Genomic DNA, 21,336 nt, shown 5'->3' with positions numbered 1-21,336 from the left:
AAGTGTGGGCTCTGTGTTAATCACACAGTCCTCTGATGAGGGCTGAAGGACAAGCTAATCCATGGATAGAATCAAAAGCCATTAGAGGTTGGCTTAATCCTGTCCTTTAACACAGTAACAGTAGGTTCTCTCCTAGGGCCTGTGACCTGTCTGCATAAGGTTTCTGTCCCTCAACCAGCAACAGGTATGGATTTGATGTTGTGATGTTGGCTTCAAGCCGTTCAGAAAGCGGCTGGTTTTCCTAGGGCATTCATGCCGCTGCAGCAGCACTGAGCACAGCGCACGAAGCTGGTCGTTACGATAGCTCTTAGCGTCCCCAGCAGGGTAATACTGATGGTTATTTTCCTCCTCTAGGACACAGCACCTTCAAGCATTATGGTAGCTAGCAAGTATGGATAAAGCTTGGTCAACACCAGCTTGATTCGCCGTGTTTTATGACTCAAGCATATGGTATCTGAAGCATTGAAGTTCTGGAGCTCTTGATAGTACACAAGTCTCTACACTACTATGAAAGTTATACCTTTTTTAAAATATTTGCTGTGCTCAGTTTCTTTAAAGTGGATGTCTGATGGTGGAGCCTCCCAAAGAGATCTGCTTCTAAACCGTTACATAGAATTCAGAAAATAAGTTTCTTAAATGGATTAACACAATGATCCCAAAAGTCAGGGGAAAATAGATATATTTGATCATATAAATTGTTAAAAAGTAAATAACTTCATGTTATCCTCCAAGAACCTCAGTAGTACAGAAAATAATCCCAAAAATCAACATGAAACTAAAAAGCAAAGTGAATAGTGACCTATTACAGAATGAAAGAAAATCTTTGCTAACTATACTTCAGGCAGGAGAAGAGAGATCTAGAATATGTAAGAAACAACAAAAATCAAATATTCCCTCACACAAAAATCTCCCAGTCAACAATGGAGTAATGAACTGAATAGATAGTTCTTTAAAAGGGAAACACAAATAACAGTAAATATTGGAAAAAAACATTCAACATCATTAGTCATCAGGAGAACACAACATTAAAATTACTCCGAGACTCTACCTTACCCTGGTCAAACATCTAACATCAAGGAAACACATGATAACAAATGTGATGAGGATGTGGGCAAACAGCAACCCTTAGCCATTGCTCGTGGGAACGTCATCTGGCACAGATATGGAAATCAGCATGGAGCTTCCTCAAAATACTAAAAACAGAACCTTACCACTCCTGCATATTTAAGCAAAAGACTGTGTGTCCAAGCACAGATATTGCACCACCGCTACTAATAGCTTTAAAAGTATAGAGTCCGGCTATATATACACCAGAGGAATATACATAGAAAATGTAACATATATGCCCACACACATATGTACACACACCTAAGGTGACATTAGAACATCCAACAAGTCCCTATGAATTGATTAGAAACAGAGACAATGACTACAGGCAGACATGTCTTCATAGTCAACAAATCTTTTAAAAAGAGACTCAGGGAAATGAAAATGCAAACATCCTAATAACCTGTTTTTACTCAGTAGACGAGGGAAACTTGAAAAGAAACACAGCACCCCACATCAGCAAAGCAGGAAGATAAGTTCACTTATATATAGCTGTCTAGAAAGGGAGTCACTTTTTTTGAAAAATTATCTTTCAATAGCTTCGGAAACGTAAGCACATGAATGTTTTGACTAGTTATGCAGCATCTGAAACTCAGGCCTGGAAGAAAAGCACAGGACACAAGGCTGAGGATGTTTATTGAAATAGGATGTTCATTGTGACATTGTTGAATTATGAGAGGAAATGACAGCAATCCATCACTTGGGGGAATGACTGGCCAAGTCTAACATGGACACACCGTGAAATATCATATAAACATTAAAATAATGAGGTAGACAGTGTTCTCACCATAAGGGTTAGGAAAGTTCTTAGCCCTGATTGCATTTTGTCTCATTAAACTGGGTCCCATGGCCATGCTCGGCTGCAAAGGAGGCCTGGGAAAGAAATATTTGTCTAGTAGAGTAAGACAAGAACAAAATGTGATTTGGGACAGGGTGCTAGTGTCCTGCCTTTTCCCACAGGAACTATGTTTTGTTTTTTTGTTTTTTGGCTCCAAGCTATTCTTGAGAGAATGATTAAGGAAGCTTTAAGTGAGGTGCCGCAAACATCTTGTCAAGGAAGGCTATGCGGGATATGGGAGGGAAATTGAGTCTAAGTTCAGTTAGGGAACCTAGCTGAGTCCCAGCACCCCTCACACTGCAGCACAGATGACTGGCACAGCATGTACTCTAGACTCGGGATGCTGCCAGGAGACAGCGCACCTCCAGTAAGCAGACAGGCTGCCCCACACTCCAGCTAGAACCAGGAAGTGGGAGTGGAGGCAGCTCTAAGAACACACAGGAAGCCGAGCTTCGGCTCACCCTGGGAGTCCGGAAGTGGGCTCAGCAGATGGAACCAGTTCTCTGTTTAAGGGTTTCCTGAGGCCAAGTTTGCTAAGAGTTCTTATTTGCAAAGTATTACAGGCTCTAAGGTGCAGGCACTGCAGAAGCCAGGCAGTTATTGCCTTTGCTGCGAAACAACGCAAGTAAAGATTACAACTTCAAATAAAATCAAGCAAATTTTGGCAGTTTAAAGGAGCAGGATTATCCCACAAACCCAATACAGGCTGCACAAGCCAGCCAGGAAATAGACGAATGTGAACCGCACCATCTGGGGCACAGTATAAAAAGCCTGGCTGAGGAATACTTGGAGCAATCCCCTGCTTTCTCCTTCTCCCACCAAAGGAGCAGGTGTGCATGGAAGACACCAGCATGAACTTTGGTAAGATGGGCTTCCAAGGAAACATTTATTACTGTGGAGGTAGGAAAGAAAAGCCACTTAAAACAGATACAAGCACGATGACTCTCTTCTTTGTTTGTTTGTTTTGTTCGTTTGTTTTTTGGGGTTGTTTTGCTTTGTTTTGTTTTGTTGCTTTTAGGTCTTCAAAACCACATACTTGACACCACACACCCATATAAGAACGCCATTCAAAATAATGATGTTATATTCTCCAAATCCTTGGGATTAGTCACTTGGAGGGAAGATCGTACATCAGAAGGCTGCTTTTGTTTTGTTTTCCTATCACACAACATTACCCAAGTAAGAGCTAAAGAGCTGGTCCTTTGCCCACGATAAGAAGATAGCTTTTAGAAAAGTTTTGTGGTTCCATGGCTACTTTAAACTTGGGTGGTCTAAAAACCAAATACCCAGTCATTTTATTACTACTTTTTCTCAGTGCTAGTGGGTCCCATCTCAGGCAATTTGTACGGACTTTGCTGCTGTTGCTCTGTGTTTGTTGTCGTTTACACGTTCTTAGAAGTTCTAGAAACACTTGGAGCTTAATTAACTGTGAGGGGATCGAGAGATGTTATCCAACATAAGGAGAGTTAAATAGCATTGCTCCTAAAAGCATAGGCAATGCCACAGGTTCAATCCATAATATAACAGCTAGGTTTTTGCTTATGCTTCATTTTTCTGAGACAGGATCTAGCATTATAGCCAGGGCTTGCCTGGAACTCACTACATCACCCAGGCTAGTCTCAAAGTTGCACCAATATTCCTGCCTCTGCTTTGCCAAAGCTAAGAAAGCAGGCACCAAAGAATAAACTTTTGTTTTCCTGAGACAGGGTTTTTCTGTGTAGCCCTGGCTGTCCTGGAATCACTCTGTAAACCAGACTGGTCTCTAACTCACAAAGATCCACCTACCTCTGCCTCCCGAGTACTGGGATTAAAGGCATGTGTCACCACTGCCCAGCCAAGAATAAACTCTTTTTTTTTTAACTTTTATAATTACACTTTATTCACTTTATATCCCCCATAAATCCCACCCTCCTCCCCTCCTAATCCCACCTTCCCTCCCCCTTCTTCACACATGCTCCTCCCCAAGTCCACTTGGGGTGAGGTCCCCCTCTCCTTCCTTCTGATCTTAGTTTATCAGATCTCATCAGCAGTGGCTGCATTGTCATCTTCTGTGGCCTGGTAAGGCTGCTCCCCCCTCAGGGGGAGGTGATCAAAGAGCAGGCCAATCAGTTTATGTCAGAGGCAGTCCCTATTCCCATTACTATGGAACCCACTTGGACACTGAACTGCCATGGGCTACATCTGTGCAGGGGTTCTAGGTTATTTCCATGCATGGTGCTTGGTTGGAATATCAGTCTCTGGATATTCCCTGTGTTCAAATTTTCTGGTTCTGTTGCTCTCCTTGAAAAGCAACAAACCAAGTAATCCAATTTAAAAAATGGGGAACAGAGCTAAACAGAGAATTCTCAATAGAAGAATATCGAATGACAGAGAAACACTTAAAGAAATGCTCAACCTCATTAGCCATCAGGGAAATGCAAAACGACCCTGAGATTTCACCTTACACTCATCAGAATGGCCAAGATCAAAAACTCAAGTGACAACACATGCTGGAGAGGTTGTGGAGAAAGGGGAACTCTCCTCCACTGCTGGTGGGAATGTAAACTTGTACAACCACTCTGGAAAGCAATCTGGCACTTTCTCAGACAAATAGGAATAGCACTTCCTCAAGATCCAGCCATACTACTCCTAGGCATATATCCAAAAGAGGCTCAAGTACACAATAAGGACATTTGCTCAACCATGTTTGTAGCAACTTTATTTGTAATAGCCAGAAGCTGGTAACAACCCAGATGCCCCTCAACTGAAGAATGGATACAGAAATTGTGGTACATCTACACAATGGAATATTACTCAGAAATGAAAAATAAGGAAATTATGAAATTTGCAGGTAAATGGTGGGAACTGGAAAGGATCATCCTGAGTGAGCTGTCTCAGAAGCAGAAAGACACACGGTATATACTCACTCATATAGACATATAATATAGGATAAACCTATAATATAGGATAAACCTACTAAAATCTGTACATCTAAAGAAACTAATCAAGAGGGAGGATCCTGACTAAAATGCTTAAACCCATCCTGAAAGGCAAAGAGAATGGACATCAGAAGAAGAAGAAAACAAGAAACAAATTAGGAGGAGCCTGACACAGAGGGCCTCTGAAAGGCTCTGCCCTGCAGACTATCAAAGCAGATGATGAGACTTATGGCCAACTGTTGGGCAAAATGCATGGAATCTTATGAGAGAAGAGGGAAATAATAAGATCTGGAGAAGAATAAACTCTTAAGAAGCCCATTGGCTGCTCAGTTTCCAAGTGGGTTCCCTACTAAGGGGAACAGGGATCGTCTCTGACAGGAACTCAATGGCTGGCTCTTTGATCATCTCCCCCTGAGGAGGGAGCAGCCTTAACTGAAAAACAATGCACCCAGTCCTGCTAGACTAGGGTGGGACAGAAGGGGAGGATGTCCTCTCCTATCCGGGGTATAGGGAAAAGGCATAGGGGTAGAAGAGGGAGGGTGGGAAGAACTGGGAGGAGACAAAGGAGGGGTCTGCGGTGGGAATACAAAGTGAATAAACTGTGATAAATTAAGTATATAAATTAAATTTTAAAAAAAGTAAGCCAGGTATCATTGTGGATGAGGGAGATATATTTATAGTTAAACCTAAGTGTTTTGGTTAGCTTGACAAGTTAGATGAACTGATAAAGAGGAAGTTAAACATTATGCCCTCAATAAACAAAATATGGTTATTTCCTAGGTTTATATCTGTGGGGCTTGGTATTCTGGGCCTGGAAGACCCGTTGCTGGGCAGGAGGAGCAGGGCTGCTGAAAGCAGAGCTGGGCACAAGGATGCAGTGTAAGGCTGGCAGGTCATCCGCACTGTTGACTTGTGCTGCCTCAGAATGCCACTTAAGTGAGACAAAAGAAAATAAGCGCATGACAGCAGTGAGGGCAGCGGGCCAGGTACTTGGAAGGATTTCAGACAGCAAGAAAATAGGATCGTATTGGGGTAAAATCTTTTTTTTTAAATAGACTCTTGTTATTCTCCAATACAGCTTTATCCTAACTTACTGCATCGTCAGTGGCTCCATACATGTGAAGACACAAAAGATTAGGAGAGTGGCATGCCCTTTGAGGAAAACAAGGTTTACCCCATAAGCATCGTCATTCACCTCTCCCCATTTCTGTCTTTCAGTATTGACCCTTACCACTCACATTTTCCAGACTACTTGCCAAAGTGGAAGCCAATAGAAGGCACTGGAGAAAGGCTGGCAGATGGGAGGAAGGAAAAAGCCAGGCTCTGCTCCTCTTACTCTTCTGCGCAGTGTCTCCAGCGGTAGCTACGTATACTGGGATTTCAGCCCCACTGGGATACTGGTTCTAGCTGGGAGGGCTTATTTTGGAGTGCCAGCCTTTAGCTTCTGGAGCCAAGGCCATGAATGGCTGTAAATACACACTGTCCTACCTCTCCTCTGCATCTTAACTCACATTGCTTCATCATGCTGTTTGCTCTGTCAGCATTTCCAAAGCCCTTGTAATTAACTCCCTTAATTGCAGTCCCTTCACTGCACACCTGGCATAAATTCTGGTTTCCTGATGAAACTCTTGACTGATAGAAGCCTAAAGAGACGCCAAGGCCTGTGCTAACAACTGAAAAACAGGAGTGAGCCAAGGACCATTAACAGGCAAACACCGTCCCTGTTCCCTTCCCAGCAATGACGGAGAGAAGAGCTGTGGGAAAAGTAGTTGCCATGGCACAGAGTCCTTCACCTCTCTTAGCAGAAAGCAGAGAGCAACACCCAAAACTGTGAATGAACAAAGAGAGGCCAAAGCATACTTCCAACACAATACAAGTAGCTATTAGGTGAATTAAAAGCACCTATAAATAAAAGTAGTTACCACATTGAACTCAGACTTGGGGTAGTGGGATTGACTTCTTTGTTTCTGTGTGTGTCTGTGTGTGTTCATGCTATTTGACTTTTGTAAATCTGTGTGCCTTTTACTTCTTGAATTTTTAGGCAAAAATTTTAAAGATTTGACTGGGTCTTTGTAGAGTGAAGAAACAGGTCTTGGTTTTTAGTTTCTGACTGGGCAAGACAGGGGAAGTACAGAACCAATGAGTAAGGAGAGTTAGAAAGTAGACACATTAATAAAAGAGCTAATGACATTACCCATTATTCAAATGACTGTGTAATGAAGTAGTTGTGGGTGGGGAAATCATCACAGAGTGCTTGTCCAGGGAGAGGGGAAGACGCCTCTTCCTTGGTGTGGACGCTTGTGAGCACATTTGATCTAGATTTTTTAAGTCCTCATTGCCGTGCATGGAGGCAGCCTGTCAAACCTATGCGTGGATGAAGACAGAGATTAGATGTGGCTCTGTGTGTTTGTGTATGAACCGGAAGACGGGTAAGGGGGTCGCTCCTATAGTGGCTTCTCCCAAACAAATAGCTTCTTAATCCCTGCTTCTCTTCAGCGTAGTCAAAACAGTGTCTGTCTGTTGAACTGGATGCGTGAAAGGGGCTGAAGATAATCCTAGACAGAGCCACTCCTTCCAGCCCTCGTCATCTCCAGCTGTGAGTACAGGGAGCAAGCTGAAAGGAGGCCTGAGAAAGACAGGAGTCCTGGAGACATAGCTCCAGGTTCAAGGTGTGGCTCTGAGTCTGCATGTCTATTTGTAGTAGGTTATAGGAGGATATTATCCAGAAAGAGGATCCAAAATACCCCAATATCATTTCCACATTGCCCTGCACTTCCAAGAGCCACACAGACAGATGGAAGTCTGAGAAGAGAAAGAAACATCAAGATAGGGAAAAAACAGAGAGGACCTTCTGAGCAGCATTATTAGCCGAAATAATTTGACTCGTCTGTTGTCTAGTTTGAAAATAACAATAAATGACTTAATGGTGAAACCCTATTGCTGAAGACACACTTTGGTTACAGGACCAGAAACATCCTTCATGCTAGCTAACCTTTGCTATGTAGACTACTTGGCAAGAAATGACCATATGTGTACTAGTGGCACAGGTGTTATGGCAGTAATCAGTCATTTTTCCAGTTGTATTTAAGTCCTATTCCACAGGAGTAATACATGTTTGATACTATAAAGCTGGCAAAAGACCCATAGTCGGGAAGCTCACAGGCCCCAGGGATGAACCTACCGCTAGCATTCTGCTGAAGAGACATCACACCAAACTGGTCTCTATGTTCATACCTCTATATTCAAATACTAGAAAAACAGACATCATCAGAGAAGCTCTTTTATGCGGTGGACAGTGATTACCACAGAAACTCAAAACTGTCCACAGTACATGTCAGCAGAGTACCCAGCCGCAAATAGGACATCTACATCATCTCCTCCCTTTCGGCTCAAGAACCATCTTGGAAGGCAGGAGGAAAGATGGTAAGAGCCAGAGGTCAGGGAGGGCTGGCACAAAATAATGTCTTCTAGATGTGACACGGCTGCAGCACTCATGAACTCAGCAGCTGTGCTTGCCTGCACACGGCCTGCACAAGGTCAAGCTGGTCAGCGTCTCGCATGGAGGAAGAACACACTCACAAGCCTCTACCCATAGCTGAGGAGCCGGGGAAGGAAGACTCAGTTTTCTTTAAGACTGTGGCCCCTGGTGAATCAACCATACTCCAGGGGACAGCCTCACCTGTGGGGACAGGGGCAGCATAAATTGGACCTAGTGGGCCATTTAAAAAAAAAAAAAAGGAACACAAAGTTGAGGGGAGATGAGGATCTAAGATGAGTTATGGGGAATAACGGGGAATGAATAGGATAAAAATAAATCATATTAATTCTCAAGGAAAGAAAGTATTATATTTAAAGATTATAATGCCTAGAAATCTCAATAGCTTTACATGATAAAAGTGGGTTTTGTTTTCTTGAGTATGTGCTTGATATGGATTAGGTGGCTCCCTTCTGTTTTGAATGTAGGCCGACTGGAGCACACAGCCTCCATCGAGAGGGGAGAGAGCTGGGAACTGTGGTAGGATCTACGTGGCAGGTCTGAAAATAGCTTGTTCTGCTATTTCCCATCGGAGTCCGAGCCTGTCCCTTGCCATGAGAACTGGGAAATGAAGAGAGAATCACCATTGAGTCAGCACAGAGCACCTTTGCCACACCTTTTTTTTTAAATTCGTTTCTCTAGGTGCTTTATTTTAATTGCTGCTGCTGAATATGTGTGCTTATGTCTTGGGATTGAATTTGTCCAGACAGGAGATAGATAATAATCAAGGTTTAAAACCAAATCAAACCAGTAGTGGGCAGACCTTCTTTAGGGGCATCTCAGTATGATTATTCTAGCAATGAGTTAAAAGTTGCTGCGTGTTTACCATGGACAAAGACAGAGCTGCCTTTGTGTCCTCAGCCGCAGCGCTGGAAGCTGCCAGCATTTGAGCCTATTTGTTTTATTGAGAAGAGCGATTGTTGGCTGGAGCACGAGGGCTCCCCATTACTCTTTCTGGAAAAAAAGCAATGGGAACTTTAGTTTCCCTCTGGATGACTACCAAAAACTATCAAAAGAAGCAAGAGTTCACAGCTCTCTCTAAAGGGCATCAGAATACTGAACAGTCCTCCCAGACCACAGCCGTGTCTGTAGACAGGTCCAATGCTGAGCACTTTTGTATCTCGTGGAAGCGATTCAGCGTGTAAGCGGGAAAACACCTGATGCCTGACCTGGAAGCTGTGTGGAACAAAAGGCTGGTGGCAAGGAGCTGACGACCGTGAGCAACTTCCCTCTCGGGGCTAGGTCTGTGTCTGGGTAGAAAGAATTACATCTCTGTGCTTCCGTTAACTCAAGGTCAACCCCCACCTCAGAGAGCAGAGAGGGTTTTCTTTGAAGGAAATTTTGAGGTCAGGATGAGCTAGAGATGAAGCTGAACACATGATACTCTTTTTCTGGAAAAAGACAATGAGATCTTGAGCTTTCTTCTGGATGGTGCCAACAGGTATCAAAAGGAGCGGAAGTTTCTCGTCTCTCTCTGCAGGGCCCTTAGAGGCATCTCAAAGTTCAGTGTTAGAAGTTGCTGTGCTTCAATTCACGTCGAGTCTTAAGTCTGCCGTGTGCTTTCCTTCCGTCACAGTAGCAGATCTGTCCTCTAATTCACCGGGAAAACGGCAATGGTGAGAAATCTCTCTACTCTGCCTGAAAGGTTTTGAGATGTGTGCTCTCCAATGCCTGTCCTATTGGTCCTTCTACCCAGCACTGTCTGGCTTCTATCTTCCTACTGCCATGGGAGCAACTTCAGTAACCTCTGTCACCAAAGCTCATGCACTGAGCCCTTGTAAACCCTTGCCCCATTAACCGCTGCTCAGCATTGGCCGATCCGCAGCATTGAGCACTGCTTTCAGCCTTTGTTTTGCTTTCTACTCTACTGGGGTTTGTTTCCTACAATTTCTAGCTCTGATACCATGTCTCTTAAGCGTCTGCTTCTTCCATGCTGCCATCCATCTTCCAGATGGATACACTGAACAAGGCTTTCTTCAAAGAATAATTCTTTAAGGGTGATGCTAAATCCCATCAACTCTACAGCCTGAAAATGGGCTCCAGGATTGTCAGGAAAAAAGAAGACAGAATGAAATCAAATATGATCTTGATGGCGTACGCTCTGTATCTCACTTAATGGTCCCAACATGTAACCAGGCTAAAAGCTGAGTCATCACGAACTCCTCACCACCACAGCCAAAAATGTCCAACATACACTCAAATATCCCTTAATATTTTTGAATGTGTTTCCTCCTCTTCCACATGGTCAGCAACTAAGTTATGGCCTTCAGGATCTCTCCACTGAACTGTGGTAATACTCCTCACTGTTCACCCTGATTCCAGCCACACTTACCCCCAACTTCTCCTGCATTTTGCTTCCAGGATAATATTTGAAAATATTAATTCAGGTCAGTTCAGTAGTTTCCAGTCAGTTCCATACATGGCCTCCTGCGTGCTAGCTCTTGCCTGCTTTTCTTTGTATGTGTGATGCCTGTCAAACTATCAGCATAGAGTTTCCCGGAGCATTGACTATCAAACTTCCAGTCAATAGCCTAAATCTTACAGCTCAGGTCCACTGTATATCATAGTTCACCTTTTCCATCATTGATCTAGTACATAAAGGCACATTGATCTAAGCACCCAGCAGCCATCTCAAACTTGATGTGTTTTCAAACTAGAAAAACCTGCTCTTCTCTGGTTTTCTCCATCTCAATGCTCAGGCCAACAATGTAAGACACAAACATGAGCCCAAGTCCTTTTGACACGCTCAAGTTCTCTCTCACCTCCACCCTCAACATGTAGCTCAAAGCAACCTGCTTCCTGCCATCACGTGGCTCCCTCTACAATTCCAAAAGCCATTCCAGGACACACCACTCACCAGATCTTTCAGCACTCAGCCTTGCCCCTTAGGACCAATGCTTCTCATACACCTAATATTCTTTGATGAACACGAGTCAGATCTTGTCCATCACTGTTTAACATTATAGTAGTTTCTTTGAAAATTACAGAAAAGTCCAGTTTTAAAACCTTCTGTGACTCAGCCATGACCTTACCCTTCCTTGATCTCTGTACCTGTGTCTCTCATCCACTGTCCTCTGGCCACACTGGACTTCTCTCTGTAGTCTAGACGCACCAGCCTTTCCAACCTCCGCTCCTTCATGGTGGTTGCTCTCACTCCATGGGTCACCATTCTCAAATGCTGCTCCTTCCTGACCTTAGGTCCCAGCCTTGCTATCACTTATTGATAAAAGCCTTTCTGATTACCATACCTAGACTACCTCTGCCATAACACCCTGTTTGAGTGTGTAATGGGACTCATCATTACCTGACTTGTTCACTAGCTGATTTTTTAAATTATTCATTTTTATTGTAAGTATGAACGTTTTGCCTGTGTGTGTGTGTGCACTCTATACATGCCTTGTCCGAGAAAAGACTAGACAAGGGCATACGATTCCCTGCGACTAGAGTTCCAGATGGTTATGAGCCACACGTGAGTGCTGGGAACCAAATTCTAAGCTGTACAGGGTATATTGCTGCATGTGGTGGTGGAATTCAAATCCAAGTTATTTAACAATAGGTACAGCATAGACTCTAGCCCATCAGAACTGACACCTCTATGAGAACCTAGAAGTGGTGACTGGATATAGTATTCTTATAGCCATCTTAGCCATCTGCTCAATAGAGAGTAACTCTCAATAAAGGCCAGTTGGGTTCATAAATGGGTGTATCAAGTCATTCTTGCTTAATTTCATTATTCTGTCAGGAACCTAAATCTGTATTACTAACCCACACAGAGTCTAGGCAGCTTTATTCCCTCTGTGTTAGCTACCAGATCTACTTCCATAGGCTAATTCTCCTGGAAGACTGATTATTGTTCTTTATAATTTTATGATGTAGCTCAGCTTGGCCTTAAAGCTGCCTCATCCCTGAATGCTAGAATTATAGGTATACATCACCATGTCTGGCTACTCTTATCAATTTTAATTGCAGTAATGGTTCTGGAATTTGGGTAGAGTCTTCTTTGCCTCTGGAATCCTTGACCAAGTCTATCCTGAAACATCTATATCTATCTACAGCTGGTTCATCATGGGAGAGGTAGACAAATCAATTTCCAATTGCCAGGCTCAAGTTCAGATATTATTACATCCAATCGTCAAGTCCTAAGCCAGTTATTTAACTTCTATTCCTTCTATAAACAGACATACAATATAAATATGGCTGTGAATGCCCCCAAATAGTATAGGTCAGAGCATCCAGCCAATCACACCTAGGCCAAAGATCAGTGAGCACCAGTTTCACTTTGCTTTCCGCCACCCTTTAGAGGTCCTATGAAGATGGAATGAAATAACATACCTGCACTGCTCAGTAAATCATAGGCATTGATCAGAGAACTGATGTTACTTCTAAAACTAAGCTGTCCTTGACTCGAGAATACAGTTTGCTTTCCAGGGATCATACAGAGACTGTGTGGTGGTTAATCCTCACTGCCAACTTGATTGCATTTAAAGACACCTAGGAGATTAGTGAAGCACACCTGTGAGGGTGTACTGTGACGGTGCTTCTAGAAACAATTAGTGGAGCTCAAAACCCAATCAAAGATTTAATCTCTTGATGGGTCAAAGTCTGAATCAACTATTGAGAGGTGGCAGAGCTGTCGGTTGGTGGGTGGAGTCTGGATGGAGAAGTAGGTCCCTTGGAGTAGGCCGTTGAAAGGGACATCTGGTCTACCCCTTCCCATTCTGCTCTGCCACCACCACCATCACCATGGCCTTCTTTCTGGTGCACTGAAACTCTGATAATAATAAATAATAATAATAAAAATAATAATAAATCTTTCTGCTTTTGCATTTATCTCTCAGCAATTTGTAAAAGTAATGTAAAACTAACTGATATAAGCTGAAAAGACACAGTAGGACCCATTGTGGAAAGGCCAGTGCTTCAACCTAGGAGGCCCATGCAAAGCAAAAGTCAGCAGCATTTGAGGAGCACTGTTTCTGTATTACACAAGCCTGCAAAAAGCTAAAAGGTAGACCTACCGGATACCTACAGAGAGATTTGCTGCTGGGTTCAATATTTCCACAACAGCATGAACACTTTGTCCTTTATTTCTTCTCCCAAACCAAGATATCTCTACTTATATGAGAACAAAGTTTATGCAGATTTTGATCTCCACTGACTAAGGTTTTCTCATCTTCCAACTCATCCAGGACCTTTCTATTTCTGTCTTCTGCCTTCATCCTTCACAGGACTACCCCACATACAGGTGTAGAGCACACCTAAGCAGCCTGTGGAACTGGGCTCTCATCATGTTCATATAGAGGCACAGAACAGCCCCAATCAGCTTATATATACCACAGTCACGCCTCCTTTAGGAGCTCTGCTAGTTACAGGCAACGATTTTGTTCAAAAAAGCTGGGGTGCTCAGGGAAGCACTGATGGAGTCTTTGCATCCACCACTTAGCTGGGACAGTCCTCATCACATCAAAGTTTTCAGACCAACACTATATAATGGCTTCTTCTGCTTTAACTGGCCATTCTTACTAACTGGGTGCCAGAGCTGTTATACTGATAATTGAAGTCTCTGGTGCCCTCTGAGTTCACTGTTTTGGAACAAATCCCTTTCCCACAGCCTTTGGCTAGTTAGACTTCTTTGGAGAACTGGATGAGAATGGAGTCAGTGTCTCCATTCAAACCTATCTTCTGTTTACATGCCCTGTAAAGTAAAAAAGAGAGAGAGAGAGAGAGAGAGAGACTGAATTTCTTCAAGTCAGAGTTTCTTAATAGCTAAAGAAAGGAGGAGGAAGAGGCAGAAGAGGAGGGAGAAAAGGAAGAGAAGGGAGAGGAGGAGCAAGGGGAGGAGGACAGGGAGGCGGGGTAGGGGGAAGAGGATGGGGTGAGGAGGACGGGAACAGCTATATCAAAGGGTTTTCCAAGGAACTGTGGTAGTGTGCAGCACAAGCCTGTAAAGTGCTCAGCACAATACCAAGTATACTGCTAATCGGAGACTAGCTGACTGTTTAGCTCAGGATAGGCGAACTAGAGCCGACATGATGAATGTAGTCACACGCTTTCGTTTACATATCCTCAGTGGCTACTCTCGTTACAGTTGCTGAGCTGTAGACATTACTGCAACGTAGGCAGCATGTGACCTTCTATGGGAAAAGCTGGACAACCTTTGGTTTAGTTTAGCCTGTTTTGTCTTCTCCATGTCAGCACCAAGAGAGGCCTCCACTGGGGATAGAAGCTGCTAATGCTTTTCCAGCATTTCTTTCCCCATCGCTGCCAACTCTCTTATAATCTTAGCCAGCTTAAAATGGAGAGTGTAGTTCCCAGATGCCCTTGCTAGTAGAAGTGGCCATCTGACTGAATCCTGGCCAGTGGGATGCAACTGAAACTTCTATGCATCGCACCCTTAAGGGATTTCCCTGCCCTCCTTCCTGAAGCCTAAAATGTTAAGTGCAGTGACAGAAAAGGGAAATGGAAAAGGTATTTTCCTCTTAGAACATGGTGTGGCCTTGAAAATGAGGTTTCATTTAGCAGAACTGTGTGAGAAGCTGAAGAAGCTTCATCTTTGGTCCTCAAGGCTGCATACGACGCGTTGTCTGCTAGGACAGACATTATGTTAAGCTGTTTACTTGGACTTCTCTACTCAAATGATAAAACACTAAATAAACCAAGTGAGATGGGCTGGGAAGCTGGTCCTGGCCTTGTTGGCCTCTGCTTGACACTCCTAGAAAAACTCTTTGTGGGAAATTTGGCCTCTGGATACATTGGCTTGGGCAACATGGAACCATTTATTCTTACAGAAGGCCAACATAACATTGCACATGTTTTATATTTACTAAGGAAAAAAAATACAAGTACTCACTCAAAAAGAGAAAAAAAAATTTCTTAAAATGCTTATTCAGGAAAAAAGATCAAAGTAGATTAACTAGTAAATAGGAAGACGAATAAACTAAGAACAGTATTAAGTTGGAAGACGTGTTCAAGTCTTAAGCTGGGCTCCCAGAGGGACTGCCTCCTTAGACATCAGCTCTAAGCGGGAAGAACGAAGGCAGGAAAGGAAGGGTGGCATAGTCTCCCCAGGTGAGGAGACAGAGCTGGGAGACGATAACTCATTTTGCTGCTGGGCAGACCTTAGCCCCATCTGGTCCAGCTCTCTCTCCATGTGCTGTCGATGAAGATGGACCCAGGACAGAGTTTAATCCTCCACAGCAAATCAAGAATAGGAGTCAGGAGACAGCCACTGTGTCTGTAAAGCGGGTCTAGGATCTTGAGCTCTGAGTCTGTTTGGTGAACTTCTCCATGGAGAGATCTGGGGAACGTACTGTAATGAGCAAAGAATGGAAAGCAGGGCTTTTTAGAATACCATTAAAATCCCTGACTGCGGAGAAAGAGACCGCTAAGGTCTTGCCAGCAAAACCCAGATTCAGAACAGAGAGAGAGTGTCCAGGAAACTTGTGAACTTTCTTTCTCGTCCACAGATCTTTCCCTTTTGAATCTTCCTTCATTATCACTTACTCAGTTGCTAGTTACTTGTGTCTGGGGATTATTGGGTGGGGGAACCAGCAAATAGCCAGAAGGTCAAAAGGACCACACAGAACACTTTCTAGACTCCAAACCACCAGAAGCCAAAGATTCAGAGACTTCACTGTTATAAAGGCCTTTCATCCAAGTGAGGCAAGCCGAACTTACCATCACCACACACAAGCTCGTGTTTGACCAGCTTGTTGGCATCCACTTGTGTGACAAGTTCTAGGTCAACTTTGCAAGTACACCATGCCACACTCTACAAACTCTATGCATTATTCTCTTGTGTTATAGATAAAGAAATTGAGGTAACCATTTAGATACTGAATGGCTTGCCCAGGTTTTGCAGCTAGCAAAGAAAGCTTGCTGGGATTCCAGTTGAGTTTGAGACCTATTCTTTTCTTTTAATTCTACTGGCCATTAGTTCAAGAAGAATGAGATGTAACTAGTCAGTAAATACATTTGTCACACTGAGACACTTAGGTGATTTTTTTTTTTTAATGTTTTAGGGAGAAGGGCTTTATAACTTGAATTTTTCACCTTCTTCCTTCTGTTTAAAACCAAATCAGGGCAGATCTTTGCCTCTTCCTCCTTTCCTCCATATCCAACCTCCAGTCTCAACTCCAGCTCTAGAGTGGGCCACATGCCATGACCTCTCCTCCCCTCCTTGTCCTCAACTCTAGTGGATCACATGGATCTTTCTCTCTAAACACCCTTTCCCAAACTCATTTCTTTATCCAAGCCCCAAGATCCAGCAGGCATTCCCTGGGAACCTACCAACCAAGCCTACCAGAGAAGCAAATAGGCCAAGTAAATAGGTAAGCAAGCTTCAGATATTTCCTTTTCTTCCTCCCCGCTAAATCCAATGCCCTAGTTTCAGCCTCAGCCCTGTAGCAGACTACCTATGGTAGCCTCTCCTCACTGTACTCCTCATTCCCAAAGTTCTAAGCAAATTCTGATGGTGCACCCTGCCTTCCTTCCTCTGCAGACCTCCTTAGCCCCCACCAGCCATCACTCCTAAGTATCAGCTCCAAACACCTGGAGCACATTTTACCCAGGACCCCCAGTGGACACACCTAGCAGAATACCAGAAAAAAATCTCTACAAAGCAATAAGTAATCAGCACATCCTTCTACAAACCAGCAAAACACACACTCAGCAAAGACAAGACCAAATACCAGTACCTAGAACTGCCATCATTGTAAAGCCAGATACAGAAGTTCAAGCTCAAAAACAGTCATCAACAGCCAGGACATTATGTCTCCACTAGAGCCCAGCAACCTTACCATGGGAGGCCCCAGAATTGCAACACAGCTGAAGCACAAGAAAAAGACCTTAAGACAGCCTTTATGAATGTAATAGAGGTCCTTAAAAAGGAAATTAATAAAGCTCTTAAAGAAATCTATGAACACACAAACCAACAGTAGGAGAAAGTGAATAAATAAAACAGTTCAAGACCTGAAAATGAAAATAGAATCAGTAAAGAAAATCTAAACTGAGGAAAATCAGGAAATGAAAAATTCAAGAACTCAAACAGGAACCACAGAGGCAAACTTCATTAACAGAATGCAAGAGATAGAAGAGAGAATCTCGGGCTTTAAAAACACGATAGAAGAAATGGATGCATCAAAGAAAACATTAAATCTGAAAGCTTCCCAACACAAACTATCTAGGAAATATGGGATACTGTGAAAGGACCAAATCTAAGAATGATAGGAGCTAAGGACAAGAAACGTAGGTACAGATAATATTTTCAACAAAATCATAGAAGAAAAATTTTCTAACTAAAGAAGAAGACACTGATCAAAGTACAAAAAGCAAACAAAACACCAAATAGACTGGACCAAAAAAGAAAGTCCTTGAGGCACATAGTAATAAAGAAATATCTAAATTAAGTACAATCTTGATGTCGTTAAATACAAACTGGTTCATTGTAATTACTTTTACCTTGTCACCTTATAGCATAAAATACTGTCATTTTAAATTTACTTTGTTTCCTAGAATGAAACAGATAAAATTATTGTCCTGAACTCACTATAAACTAAGAGATAGCTGGAAAATGTGTAGTCAGGTAAGTCCCAGTTCAAAAGACATATGTTCTTGTAACTTTTGGACCCTGTTAACCTTTAGGCCTTGTCAACCTTTGTCACTCTGAACTCACTATGAACTAATGTAATGGATACATAGATAAGAAATGTTTAGTTTTAAAACATATAATCTGTTGTATTTTAGAATTCATCTGTTTCTGTGATTAATTGCCTTTTTGACTATGAGGTAATTCCTTTTCTGAGAGCTTTGCCTCAGAAGGATAAAAGTTGTGACCAGACAATAGGCATTGGTTGAAGCCCACTGGAATTTGCTTCATCCATGAGTTGTAAATATGTACATAGATATATGTTTGCATGTAAATATGTCCATCTGTCTGTTTTTTGTACATGTTACATGAGTGTATGTCAATTGTCTGTACAAAGAAACTCCTTTTGTATTGTCCATTGAATATGTGTATAAATATGTACAAGTCTATATATATGATTGTTTTTCTGTATGCACATATGGGCTGATACTATGGAACCAGCAGCCTGAATTTGCTGCAGTTTTTGTAGAGCAGATGCTAGCTGAAATCAGCATCATTGTCATATGTAAGCCTGTAGGAATTTGTTAAAATTGAAGTTAGAGTTTTTAACTTCCTCCACCTTTTCCTCTTGAATGCTATGTGTGTGAGTGCTCCATTTTTTTAATTTGTTATTTTTTTGTTTTCCTGTAGATTCACTAATAAGTTAACAGACTCAGGGCTTTGCCCTCAGCAGGCACACTTCAGCCTAGTGGAGATCTCTGCAAAGAGGCCCATCTCCAGATCAAAGAGCCTCCTTTTACAACCCGTGGCCCTGGCTACAGGAAAAAAAATAGTGGTCAGTTTAAGTTTTCCTCCTTAATCTAGAAAAGATCATTCTGAGTAAAGTATCCCAGAAGGAGAAAGACCAACATGGTATATACTCGCTTATATAGACCTACAAGATATAATAAACATAATGAAGTCTATACACCTAAAGGAGATAAACAAGAAAGCAGACACAAGGTAAGATGATCAATCCTCATTTAGAAAGACAAATGAGATGTGCATTGGACATATGACAGGACTCTACCGCAGAAGGCATCTGAAATACCCTACCAAGCAGCATTTCAAAACAGATGCTAAGACTCATAACCAAACCCTTGGCAGAAGGGGAGTTAGTATGACAGGGAAAGGATAGGAGCCCCACAAGGACCAAATCTATCTGGGCACAGGGGTTTTTTTCTGAAACTGTTTCTCCAACCAAGGACCATGTATGGATATAACCTAGAACCTTTACTTGGACAAAGCTCGTGGTAGCTCAATAACCAATTGGTTTCCCATAGTAAGGGTTACAGGGACTATCTCTGACAGGAACTCAATGGCAGGCTCTTTGACCTCCCCACCCCCCAAGGGAGGAGCAGTCCTGCTAGGCCACAGAGGAGGACTTCCGCAGCCAGCCCTGAAGATACCTGATATAACAGGGCCAGATGAAAGGGGAGGAGGTCCTCCCCAACCCGTGGACTTGGAAAGAGGCAGGGAGAAGCTGAGGAAGGGTGGGATTGGGAGGGAATAAGGGAGCCGGATACAGCTGGGATACAGAGTTAATAAAATGTAACTAATAATAATAAACAATAAAAAAAAGAAAAAAATGTTTTCCTCCTTAGCAGCAGTGTAGCCAGTCCCTAGTCCTAGAGAGGAATCCTGGGCTCCCTCCCCCATTTCTTCTTCTTTCAATCATCTGTCATCGTCCTCTGACCCATCAGCTTGGTGACCCAAGAGATAAAGGGAACACTGGATTTTGCATCCCATCCCAGATTCTACCCTGGATCTTGCCAAAAGCGGAGAGATATTGGCAGTTACCCTAATACCCAAACCATGTGAAGACCCAAGAAAGAAAGAAAATTACAGATCCATTTTCCTTATAAACATAGATGCAAAAGATTTTCAACAAATACTCGCAAACCTAGTCAAGAACTCATCAAAAAGGTCAACCACCACGATCAAGGAGGCTTCATCCCAGAGATGCAGGGATTCAATATACAAAAATCAATAAATAAAATCCACCATAAAAACAAAAAGAGAAAAACAACACGGTCATCTCATTAGGCCTTTGACAAACTAAGGCCCCTTAATGATAAAAGTCCTGAAGAAACTAGGGATGCAAGGAACACACCTAAACATAATAAAAGCAGTTTATAGCAAACCCATAGCTAGCATCAAGTTAAACAGAGAGAAACTCAAAGCAATTTCACTAAAATCAGGAACTATTCATCATTTCCTATAAGACCCACATCTCAACACTGTTCCTCCAGGGCTTTCCTCAACACTGTTTCCAGTACACGGGCTTTAGGGGACACACTTCAACCACAGCGACGATCTTACACTATGAGCACATACGGACACGTGATTCTGTCGCATCAAGCCAGTCATAGAGAAATTCAGTCATTTCAATCTTTCAAATGTTGGTACATCTCATTACATAAGATTCTTCCCAAATTACATGTTTGGTAATACCATTAAAAAATCTTGTCATAAAAGTTCTGGAGTTTACGGATGCCGTCAAGGCCCTAGTAGAAGATTCAACTCCTGAAACATCCTATTTTCACTTGGAAACACAGTTTTATCAGTGGCAATAAATACTGTAGGTTTACTTTCCCTGAAATGCCAATCTCATTTTGTTCATTTTGGGGAAAAATATCTGCCATGTGTCCAGGTGACAGTTCACCTGTTATTCATTGTCCAAATAATATGGTATTTCTGAAAAATCAACCATCTGAGCTAAAAACTCAGCAACAGCTCGCTGCCTGCCCAAGCCTACTTTGCTGTCTGCGCAGAGCTGTTTCACACACCTGCTGTCAATTTTGCTCAAATGTCAAAAAAAATCTATAACTGAGGATCAAGATCCCTGAAATTATTTTTAATGTTTCCCAGGCACACACTGAAGTAATACTGCCATATTTCAAAAGCAAGCAGATGACAGAGAACACAGTGACTCTTAACACAGTTTGTGCCACTGTCTTGACTTGTCCATAACACTGTCAGTGACATCACTACTATTGACAGCAACTTAGTAACAAAAGCAAGAAGTGTCTCCCTGTTGTTTATTGTAAGATCATCTTGACCTCATGACCCCCCCTCCTTCCAGGATGGCAAGTGTCCCAAGACTCACCTCTGCAGCCAACCCAGAGAGAGATAGGCTAGACTTTCTGGCCTTGACCCTCTCAGAACAGAATAATGATGTAGTTGAAGCTTTTAATTCTATTAGACAGATCTCTGTATTTGCCCTAAGACAAGGTTATTTGCTTATCAAGCCTAAGCAGGATAGGATAGTACCAGAAGCCGGCCGTGGAATGAAGACAGGAGAGAAGCGACTTTA

General features: G+C 42.6%; 1 long non-coding RNA gene across 1 annotated transcript; it reads left to right on the top strand.

The window, feature by feature from the left end:
• Positions 1 to 9,473: 9,473 nt before the first annotated feature.
• On the top strand, positions 9,474 to 18,783 carry LOC132649485 (uncharacterized). Its single transcript, XR_009587938.1, has 3 exons — positions 9,474 to 10,014; positions 16,650 to 16,725; positions 16,896 to 18,783. It is a non-coding gene; the product is annotated as an uncharacterized LOC132649485 (long non-coding RNA).
• The last annotated feature ends 2,553 nt before the right edge of the window (positions 18,784 to 21,336 follow it).

This window comes from Meriones unguiculatus, chromosome 20 (genome assembly GCF_030254825.1).
Source record: "Meriones unguiculatus strain TT.TT164.6M chromosome 20, Bangor_MerUng_6.1, whole genome shotgun sequence".
NCBI classification, from domain to species: Eukaryota; Metazoa; Chordata; class Mammalia; order Rodentia; family Muridae; genus Meriones; species Meriones unguiculatus.
Note: the sequence above shows the minus strand (reverse complement) of the source record. Positions and strands in the feature narration are given on the sequence as shown.